At 30.6% G+C, this 11,045-nt stretch overlaps 1 protein-coding gene across 4 annotated transcripts in view; it reads right to left on the bottom strand.

Annotated features, from left to right (window-relative positions):
* LOC117179144 (sestrin homolog) overlaps positions 1–11,045 on the bottom strand; it is a 592,084-nt gene that overhangs the window by 224,149 nt on the left and 356,890 nt on the right. Inside the window, exon 2 of one of the 4 annotated variants that reach the window (XM_033370827.1) lies at positions 3,147–3,198. The exons of the other annotated variants lie outside the window; for them this stretch is intronic. The gene's annotated coding sequence lies outside the window, so the exon portion shown is untranslated. The remainder of the gene's footprint in view (positions 1–3,146; positions 3,199–11,045) is intronic. 4 annotated transcript variants of the gene reach the window in all.

The following is an 11,045-nucleotide window of genomic DNA, read 5'->3' as shown; positions in this document are numbered from 1 at the left end:
ACAATACGCCAATTAGCACAAATGGTAAGTTCCGACAGTGCCTACAAGTGCGCCTACTGGCCGCTAGATGGCAATACCGGTTTCATATGTATACACCTGGTATGCCTGGAACAACTTTGACGTTCCTTTTTCCAAGTGTACCAGACTTTTTCCAATCTTTCTCATAATAATTTTCTGATTAAGAATCCTCATGGCTGTCTTATTACTTACAATAATTTGCATAATACATTGTATTAATTACACTCGTGCTACAGCAGCGCGCATGCATTGTAGCAGATATCACGCGTTGTGCTCGTGGAAACTGCAAGAGGACCATGTTCTCTCTTGACCTTGTCAGCAAATCACTATTTCCCACTTTCCTTCTGAGATGTATATTTCTGTTTTCACAGCATATAGTATGTAACGAATGTACAGTGTAAACTCCAGACACACCTTAAAAGATAAGAACTGTCAAGCTTCACGTTTTAACGCTAAAAAGGATAATGTATTCTACATTCTTTATAATGTTTAAAAAACAAAAAATGACAGTCATTTTAAATAAAGGCATTGAATTTACATATACCAGGTCAGTAGAGTGACAAAGTGTAGAGAAAAAAAAGATTACAAAAAATGTATGATGAAGAGTATCAGCCAAATGAGAGAAGCTTGAGATGAACGATCTTAGATACTAATGGGCCCTCGTGGAGAGCTTTACTTACAAGGAGGGGTCGCGAGATGTGCGTCGCTGATTCGACTTCGGCTTCACAGAGTAAAAGTACATAAAACTTTATCAGGTCCGTACTTTTTCTTTTGATATAGTGGGCCTTAGTTTCCGAGATATCGAGGTTTGAGTATTTTACTCTCAAGCGCTCGACTCACCACTGTAGCCGGTAGATAGATAAGCGCGAAGTGTCCTGGCTCTGCAGTAGCGAGTACAACGCTCGAGATCAAATACTCAATCCTTGATATCTTGGAAACTAAGGCTCATTAATCGAAAAAGAAAATACGCAGCTACTCGATTTTAATGTAATTTCACTCTTTAAATCACCAGTCGAATCGGCGACGCATATCTCGCGACGCACATCTCACGTATTCTTGTGTGATGTTGTGGACCAAACGTGTTGTTTCAATAAATAACAAGAGAATTCTAGATTTTTTTATTGCTTATGGTAATATGGTCTCCCATGAACATTTTAGATGAAAATGAAAATAATCGGTCAGGGGCTTTTTGAAAAAATCATAGTTTGTTACTTATTTACTAAAAAATCAAAAAGCTTTTTTTTAATTTACAAGTTTCGAACTCATTTTAGAGACCGAAAATGGTGTAAATAGTGTCTCAAATTTATTGAAATAATATCACAAATTCCTTCAGTATTGAAAAGGAACTTCAATGTTCATTAAAAATGTTATTCTTCAGTCAACAAATTACCAAAATTCCTATTTATTTGTTGCAGGTTTCACAAACTTTCCCCATTTTCTCATTTTCCGCTAAAATTTAAACTGAGTTAAGAAAACCATTTTTTTGGTTGAAACATAATTCTTCTCGGTTGAAAAGTCTATTAAAAAATATTTGGTTCGAAAACTCATCTTTTCTGTCTCAAAATTTAATTATTTTGTTGAACATTCATTTTTACGGACTAAAAATTCAACAAACTGATTACAAATTTTTTTTCTTAGCTAAAAAATTTTTCTTTTACTGAAAATTTAACTTATTTTTTGAACATTCATTATTTTGGTTTGAAAATTCATCTTTTTTTGAAGAAATTCCACATTTCTTTGTTAAAAACACAACTGTCTAATTAAAAATATTAATCAATTTAGACTGAAAATAAACCTTTTTGTTAAAAATTCCCACTTTGTATTAAAAACTCAACAATTTTGTAGAAAATGTATAATTTGAGCTCAAAAATTTGACTAATTATTTGAAAATTTATGTATTTTATAAAAAATTCGTATTCTTTGGTAGAAACTCAATTTTTTGGATAAAAATCAACTATTATGATAAAAATACGTCTTTCTTTTTAAGCCCAAGCATTTTTTTAATTTAAAATATTTTGTGCTTGAAATATCAACTATTACATGATTCATTAAAATTCAACAGCTTGATTTATTTTGTTCATAATTGACTACCAAATTTTTTCTTGGTTGAACATTTTAATATTTCCCTGAAAATTTATTTGTTTGATTTTAAAATTCATCCTGTTCTATTGAAAATTCGCAGTTTTTGTCGAAAATTAAAAAATTTGGTGGAAGATTTCACTGATTCGTTGAAAACTTACGTTCTTTATTTAAAGTTTGTATATTTTGGTAGAAAATCAATCTTTTTTGTTACAACCCGAGTATTTAGTTGAAAATTCGTTTTTATTTGTTGAATAAAATTGTATTTTTTTTCTAATTTAAAATATTTTTTTTTAAATATCAATACATTAAATTTTTTGTTGGAAATTTACCTTTTTACGCTAAAATTCAACTATTTGATTAAGATTTCTTTCCTTTCTTGAACAACATTTTTTAAAATAAAAAATTACGTTTTTTGTTAAAAAGAAACATTTTGTATTGAAAATTTAACTAAATGGTAAAAGATTCATAGTTTGGCTCGAAAATTCAACTATTTGGTAGTAAATTTAACGAACTGATTGCAAAAATTATGTATTTCGTTTAAAATTTTTATTTTCTAGTAGACAATCAAGTTTTTCATTAAGAATGAGTATTTTTTGAAAATTCGTCTTATAAATTAAAATATTTTTAGTTTGAATATCAATTATGATATTTTTCGTTGAAAATTCATCTTTTTGGCTTAAAAATTCAACTCCTTGGTTGAAAGTTGAACTGCTTTCTTAAAATTAATTTTTTTCGTTGCAGATTAATAATTTTAATTGAAAATAAGTTTTTTGTTGTTAAAAATTAATTTTGTTTAAACTGAGAATGTAACAATTTTGTTAAAAATTCTAGTGAAAATAATTTAGTGAAAATATGTTAGAAGTGAAAAAAATATTATCTAAAAATTATTCAAATAAAATTTGGACAACATCACATCCATTGTTGAAACACATCTTTCTGGCTTGGAAATTCAACATTTTGGATGAAATTTTGCTGCAAATTCTTTCTTAGTTGAAAATTTGTCTTTTTTATTGGAAACTTTTTCATTTTTAAGACAATCTACTTACTTGGATACCCGAAGAAAACGTTGCAATAAACAATTAGCTGATTGAAGCTTACCTGAAACAAAAAGTATACATCCCATTTAGTTTCCAATTTTTGTATTAGGAATAACTTTATATTTTAAATAAATATTAATAAGACTGGGTGTCAGCTTTGTTATACTTCCCCGGACCAAGGTGGCCGAATAACTTAATTTTCAAAATTCCACGATTTTCCCTGACTAATTTCTAGTATCCATAACCTTTAATATTTAAACGCTAGGGAATTTTGAAATTCGGTCCAAGAAATCAGTATTATATGCTGCTCAGGAATTTCATTGGTCATGAATTTTCCAATTAGGTATTTTTATATTTAAACAATTTCATAATTTAGGGAATTTTCTTTTTTAAATATTTTCTTTTCCGGGAATTTTAGTGTCGGGAATTTTATTTTTCTGGATTTTTCGTCTCAAAAACAGATCTGTGAGATTTTTTGTGATTATTTTTAGAATCATTAGCAAATAAATATTTCGGTGAGGAACCATTCGTACGTTTCACCATTTGTTTGATTGTACGTGTCTCTAATCGTAATCTTGCTCGACTCATAAAACGAATGAGTAGAACATTTATAAGCGGACTTATTTCCACAAATTCCGCATGTGATTCAAGCGAAGTTGATGAAGAAGTCTTAGAACTGGACAAGGACGAACAAATTGGATTCTCGTGAAAGATATGACTTTACTGATTTGACAACAACAATCCGTTTCCGCCCACGCTGATATGAGAGAATAGGGTTTTATTGGCACTTCTATTACGAAAAAAATTATTTTGTTTACTGAAGTTACATTTGATGTATCAGTCCTTATTTATAACAATTATTCACATTGCGAGAATGAGCATATAATTTCGATTAAGTTATTTGACATATATATTGTTAGAAAATTAAACAATTTATTTCGAGTGGAAGGTGTTTACATACATGAAAATTTTTATAAATTTCAAACAATAAATTTTTTCATTGAGCATATGCAAACGGTAGCTTTAAAGTGTCAACATTTTAAAATAACAATGGCTAAAATTGGAAAATATTAATTTTACAGAGATCGATACTGAAAAATCAAATAATTCTCTAGATAATTCACAGACTAGCAATTTAATTTAAGTAACAAATAAAACGTTTTTTTTTCTTATTGAAGGTAAAATTAATCATTAATTTTTAAATCAGATTTTTTTAATTCTTTGGAAAGTGAGAGCGACGAAAAATCATTAAACCGATAAATTCCAAAATTTAAATGAAGTTACATTTAATTACGGATAAAATAATAATTTGCAACACCCCGTGCAGAAATCGCCCGTTTACAAACGCAATACCGATCTGGCCCCGATCGGATTTCCCGATCTGGCCCTGATCAGTAGAACCGTGTGGCCCATACCTGGGCCCGACCGGGCCAGCCAATTTCCTACTGAAGCGCCATCTCCATGCGCTCGAAGAACTAGTGCTGCTTGTTTTTTTCTGGTAGTGCAGTGAAATTTGTATACATAATACTCGTTTAAAATATTCTAGCGATGTTTATAAATGCATAAGGCGAGTAAGCCATGTGTTCAGAGGCACCAAACACCAGTCAGTAGACCTCGAAACCTGTGCGAGGAAGATGAGAGTAAGTAATTACACTCTGCGGGCTCAGTGAAACCTAACCTCAAATAAATTAATAATTAATTAAATGTTTTGACGTAAAATTAGTATATTTACCATCAAATGAGTCAAATATTATTATATGATGAAATTGATTAAGTTCTTTTGCTTTCAATTATTATTAAAGAACTCAAGGTTTTTCGACTTAATGTAGAGTTAGAATCATCAAATCTATTGACAAGTAATGAATTGCAGTATGCACAAAATTGTAATGTTTTTAAATTATAATAGTAAAATATTTGATAAAATCGATTATGTTATTGATACTTTGATTCTGTATTAATAATAAACTTAATACAGAAATACATTAAGGACAAATTTTCATAACATTCCAGCAAGAACTATTTACTCAACTGCGCATGCGTCGCATTCGGCATCTAATTGATTTCGCGCGAAGTTTAAAAGGATAAACGAAGTTTTTTTCTTTTTTATTATAAACAATGCAATTTCAACTTATAAAAATGTACGTTAGGTCGAAATGAGTTAATAATAATAAAAATTAATTAAATGCATATTCTGTAAATAATATTTAAAACAACCAGAAATATTTAATTCAAAAATTTTCATTTTTGTTTAAAAGTTGTTTGGTCTATATTTCTTCTTAACCGATTTAAAAAAATAAAACGATCTAATAAATGATGGCGCAATTTTTTGGCAAAAAAATTATCTACAACCACCTTCTTGAATTTTTCAAGAAGTAATGCAATTGACAGAAAATTGAATTTATTTGCATCGTGTACCGATCGGGCACCGACCGGGCACCGATCGGGTTTCCCAATCGGGTGTCCCGACCTGGCCCCGACCTGGGCGTGTGTTTCATGCGCGGCCTGGACCCTCACCAGGATTCCCGATCGGGACCCGACCTGGACTGGTCTGGCCCCGATCGGGGCCAGACCGAGATTTCTACATGGGACAAAGTCATGTTCACTCAATCGAGTATAACAATCGAGTTTTATATAACAAAAGTTACGATTCTGGTTTGAAAAAAACTTTTTTGAAATCTTTCGCCAAAACTTGGGAAATTGGAGAAATATAATTTATAATGTTGGATCTGTTATTCAAATATATTCCTCTACAATAATGTTGTCGATACCATAAACTCAGACGATAATCCTATTTTTAATATTTAATATAGATTATCATGGCTATCTTCGTCATTATCAAGTTCGCTATTAATTAACCTTGGCACTTAATTATCATCGAGAAGTGTATCAAAGCAATTAATCATGATATAAATACACATGTAAATGTACAGTTTACATTGAATCACTGACAATCCTCTAAGCAACCAGCATATTGAAAAAAATATTTCTAATCTTAGATATTACCAAGATATTACACAGTAACTGTTCCGTAAATTTCACACATGCTTCAGAAAAAAATGTGAAATACGTAAGGTACGTAAGGATCATCTAGTTAATTTAAATTTTAATTACTCTTGTAAAATAGGTCATGCTGATACACAGCATAATTGTAATGAATTTTCAGTACACAAAAAGAAGCGAAATCAGACTGAATGCTCCAGAGGTTAATTATTGACTATGTATAGTAAATAAACCGTGTGAACTTTTCGCCGTATTAAGCATTTATAATCAACCGGTGATTATGCAAGATTTGCACCACCGATTGTCACGAATTCACCTGTAACTTTTCCTTCATTGAAAAAGGCTCAACAGGACGACAGTTACGGTTGAAGGAACTTGTTAACGCGATCGAGATAAATAGGCTAATTGTAGTTAGAAGCGCATACAAATAAACTTTCGAAAAAAGCTGAAAAATAGTTAGAATTTTTTTGTTTCCTTTTAAACCAGGAAGAGAGTAAAGAATTGTATAGTTTTGTAGTTACTTTAGGAAATCATTTAAATTTTGTCGATATACAGTACTTGGAGTTTCAGACAGGCCACTTTTAATGCCATAAAACATTATTGGTCGTTTCCCGGTTTGAAAACATTTTTCCCGACCATTAAAATTAAAATTTCAAAAATCTGTTAAAACTAGAGATTGTTTCATTTAAAGTAATCAAAATTAAAGTGGTAATTAAAACAGCCAAAATTGAACTCTTCTGAATTTGTTTAATTCTAAAGGTTTAACAAAATAATTTTCGATCAGGAAAGATAAATTATCAGCCAAATACTAGAACTTTCAATAAAAAGAGATGCAATTTTAATCAAATACAGTGAAACTCTTCAATAGCCCCCCCCTTCTATAACTCTTCAGAGAATTGACGCCACGCTGCAGGTAGGCGTAACAGGAGCTGCGCAGGGTGTGCGGGGTCAGCGGTTGTCACTCAGGTGAGCACTGAGGTGTGAATAAACAAAAGCGGAGCGGGCTATAATGAGTTAGTTCCCACCAGTAGTTGAATTTTCGAGCCGAAAAGACGAACTTTTTCGAAGTTGAATTATCCATAAAAGAAGTTCAACCAAGATGAATTTTCAACCAAAAAGATTACTTTTCTACCCTAAGGGATGTATTTTCGATTCAAAAGACGAATTTTCTATCTAAAAAGACGAATTTTCTATCTAAAAAGACGAATCTGTCACAAAACAGTGGACTTTTGAATTTTTAACAAACAAAGATAACACAGGCCGACAAAATTTGGACCCAAAGACCGGACTATGTGACTCCGAAGAAGTTTGTTGTCCTAAAAAGGAACTCGTTGTCTGAATTTTTCCTATATGTCAGTTTTATGCGGTTTATCAGATATCCTGACCTAAACGTGCGAAAATGGTTATTTTTAGCCATATTTGAGGTAATATAACATGATCAGCAATTTTTTTCTCAAAACTGCTAACGCCATCGTTTAGTGTTCCTTTTTATCTTTTATTTCCAGTTTTAATCATTCTTAACCGATTTTTTTCTCTGAGTTATAGCACACTAACCATTTCAGTTTGCCTTCCTTGCTAGTTTTTAAATTGTAGAACTGAAATAATTAATGTGCGAAATCTGAGAGAAAAAATCGGTTCATGATGAGAAAAAATGGAAATATAAGATGAAAAGGAGTACTAAACGATGGCGTTAACAGGCTTCAGAAAAAAATCTGCTCATCATTTTATATTGCCTCAAATATGTCTAAAAATAGCCATTTCTTGCAATTTTAGATTAGCATATTTCAAGAACCTGACACATAGGAAAAATTTAAACAACGGATTCGTTTTCAGAACAGCAAAATCCTTCGGGGTCACATAATCCGGTCTTTGGGTACAAAAAATATGTCATTTTTGTTGTACTGTGTAATTTTTAAATAAAATACTTAAATTTTTAACCAATTAATTTAAATTTCAACCAATTGGTACATTTTTCAACAACAGAGTCGAGTTTTCAAACAAACAAAATTAACACTCAAAGCCAAACAGCTATATTTTCTATATAACATTTGAATTTTTAAAGCAAGAAGACGACTTTTTAGACAAAAGTTGAATTAGCAACCTGAGAAGGTGAATTTTCAATAAGAAATATAATTTTTAATCGAGAAAAATAAATGTTCATCCAAATAGTTGAATGTTCAGAAAAAAATAATGTTCAGCAAAAGCGCTTGCATTTGAAACCAAATAGTAGAAGTTTTAATAAGAAGAAGCGAATTTTTAGCAAAAAAAGTTCACTTTTAATCAAGAAAGATGAATTTTCAATATAAAATTACGAATTTCTTACCGTGAAAGATGAATTTTCAATCTAAAAGGACGAATTTTCGATCTAAAAAGACGAATTCTCGAAATTGTCAACAAAAGGCGATGATTCTTTATTAAAATAATTGAATATTTAACCAAACAGTTGAATTTACTTCCTACAAAGATAAATTAAACTGAAAACAGTTGCATCTTCAACCAAATAGTTGATTTAAAAAAAAATAGTTTTCAAACAAAAAATAGTTGGATTTTCTTACTAGGTTCAAAAATAATTCAATGAGTAAGAGGGGAAATTTCTTGAAAATAAGAAAAGAAAGGAATTGTTTGAGAAAGTGGGAAATATAAGAATAGAAGAATAAGGGTGAAATCTATAACTAAAATATAATATATAGGCTTTTATTACTCGATAAATGTTTTTTACCATTAAGGACGTTTTACTGCGTGCTGTTTTTCAAATTAAAAATAACCACTATTTTATCCATTTTAAGGATTTTTATTAAAAATTAAACAAAGTTCCCTCTGCATGTGAAAATTCACGTTCAATTTCGGGGTTTTCACGGTCTTAAGAAATTCCCAGCCGTTTCAATTTTTCCCGGTTTCCCGTTTCAGTAGCCCATCTGAATTGAATTTTTTAATCTAAGCTTTTTCTTAGGCACTATAAAATATGCAAAATTTTTAAGCAAGCAAAGTTTGATAGCAGGTCATTTGTGCTCTTGTCGAGGCCTTGATGAATCATTTTTCCATAAATTACTGTGCCCACAGCAAACTCGTTGTACAACGAAAACAATTTGAATTGTTTTGCATGAATGAGTATCACTATTTTTGTAATGAATGCTTTAATGATTCGAAGGTTAAGTAACAAAAAAGTTTTAAAGTTTTAGTTTTAGCAGACTAATGTTTTGATTCGTGAAGAAAAAGCTTAAATTACCCGAATTTTAATTTCAATCTTTTTTTGTCTCGAATATCGTCTTGTCTGGGATCTCGCCTTGAATATCCTTTACAATCTCATCTAAAATGTTGTGTTGAATCTCGTTTCCAATTTTGTCTCGAATTTTGTTTCGAATCTCGATTTTCGACGCGATTTTTTTACAAAAAGTGAGACCGATAGAAACTAGGCCGAAACTACAAGGCTTTTTGCCAGATGTAGCGAATAAATAACAACAAAGGATTCAAGCTTCAGAAATTTGAAACTGGAACATTAAATTTTGTTTTCTTTGCTTATTTATAAGCGTTGTATTATAACTTCAAGAAGCTTTTTCCTCATAGAAATCACTATCATTAATTGGCTGTTTTTTTCACATGATTTTTAAAAGTTTTCTAAACACACAAATCGACTTGCGTAAATTTTTATTTCATTTTAAAACTGATTCCTCTTCTATAAATTTTACAGTATGTTTCCCAACTGAGAAACAGACATTTAAAAACTTTAAACTGTACTAAATATCTTTTGATACGAATATTTTCCTCGTTAAATGTGTAACCACTGGGACTCATAATTTTCAAATTTTTGGTATCGTTCCAATATAAACTTGGAAGTGTTGGATGCCACAATTAAAGTCTCGAAATTTAGAAAAAGAAAGAGAAACATGGATGGTATTGGGATCGTGATTTAAATTTAAATTTTAAGTGAAATATAATTAATGCTTTTCATGACATTTTTAAATCTTATTTTGCTCAAACTACTTTCAAAACAGAGTGATTTTCAATAAAACAGGGGAATATTAGGAGAATACATTTTTTTAATACCATTGATGTAGGAACCATATGCCTACGATATCAAGTAAAAATACATTGCATTTTTATCAAATAGTGGGATTTTCAACCCAAAAAGATTAATTTTCAATACAAAAAGACGAATATTCACAAAAGAGTTAAGTTTTCTAGCTAAAAAGTTGCATTGTTTGGAAAGCATTTTACTTATAAATCTGAAAAGACGGATAAAAAAATTTCATTCAAGAAACATGAATTTTCAACGGAGTAGTTAAATTTTCAATAAACAAAAATTAATTCTTAGCAAACAGTTACATTAGCAACCCAATAGTTAAATTTCAAGTGAATTGAAATGAATTCTGAACCAAGTATATAATGCTCGCAAGTTTGAGCGCGCCTAGGGTGCACGACGATTGAATCTCGCGCTTCGCGCCCGATAAAAGGTTACCTCGCGCTTCGCGCTCGTATATTTATTCTTTGCATTTGGAATGCTTGAAAAACACTTTATCAAAAAGATCTCTTTTAGATGGCAGTATTTATATGCGTCTTCATATTCTGAATTATCTACTTAATTAAGTATAATCAAAGATTAAGTTTCTCAAACCTCTGTAGGCTCTGAGGGGGGCCGTTCATTTTTCAGAAAAGTAAAAATTAAGAAAGGTAAAATTTCAGAATGGGTTATAATACATAATGGTAAAACTTAGGAATAGCAAAAAGTAGGAAAGAGCAATAAGTAGGGAATCCAAAACTCTGAAAGTTATTTCTTCGGAAACCAAAGAAGCGGAATGGGTGAAAATGCAGAAGCGTTAAAATTAGGAGGGTGAAAAATTAGGAATATGTAAATATACGGAGAGGAAAAATTCGGAAAGTAGAAAAATTCGGAATTATTACTAAATATAC

The sequence above is a fragment of the Belonocnema kinseyi genome, chromosome 8, assembly GCF_010883055.1.
Source record: "Belonocnema kinseyi isolate 2016_QV_RU_SX_M_011 chromosome 8, B_treatae_v1, whole genome shotgun sequence".
Lineage (NCBI taxonomy): Eukaryota > Metazoa > Arthropoda > Insecta > Hymenoptera > Cynipidae > Belonocnema > Belonocnema kinseyi.
This window is presented reverse-complemented; position numbering and strand designations above follow the sequence as displayed.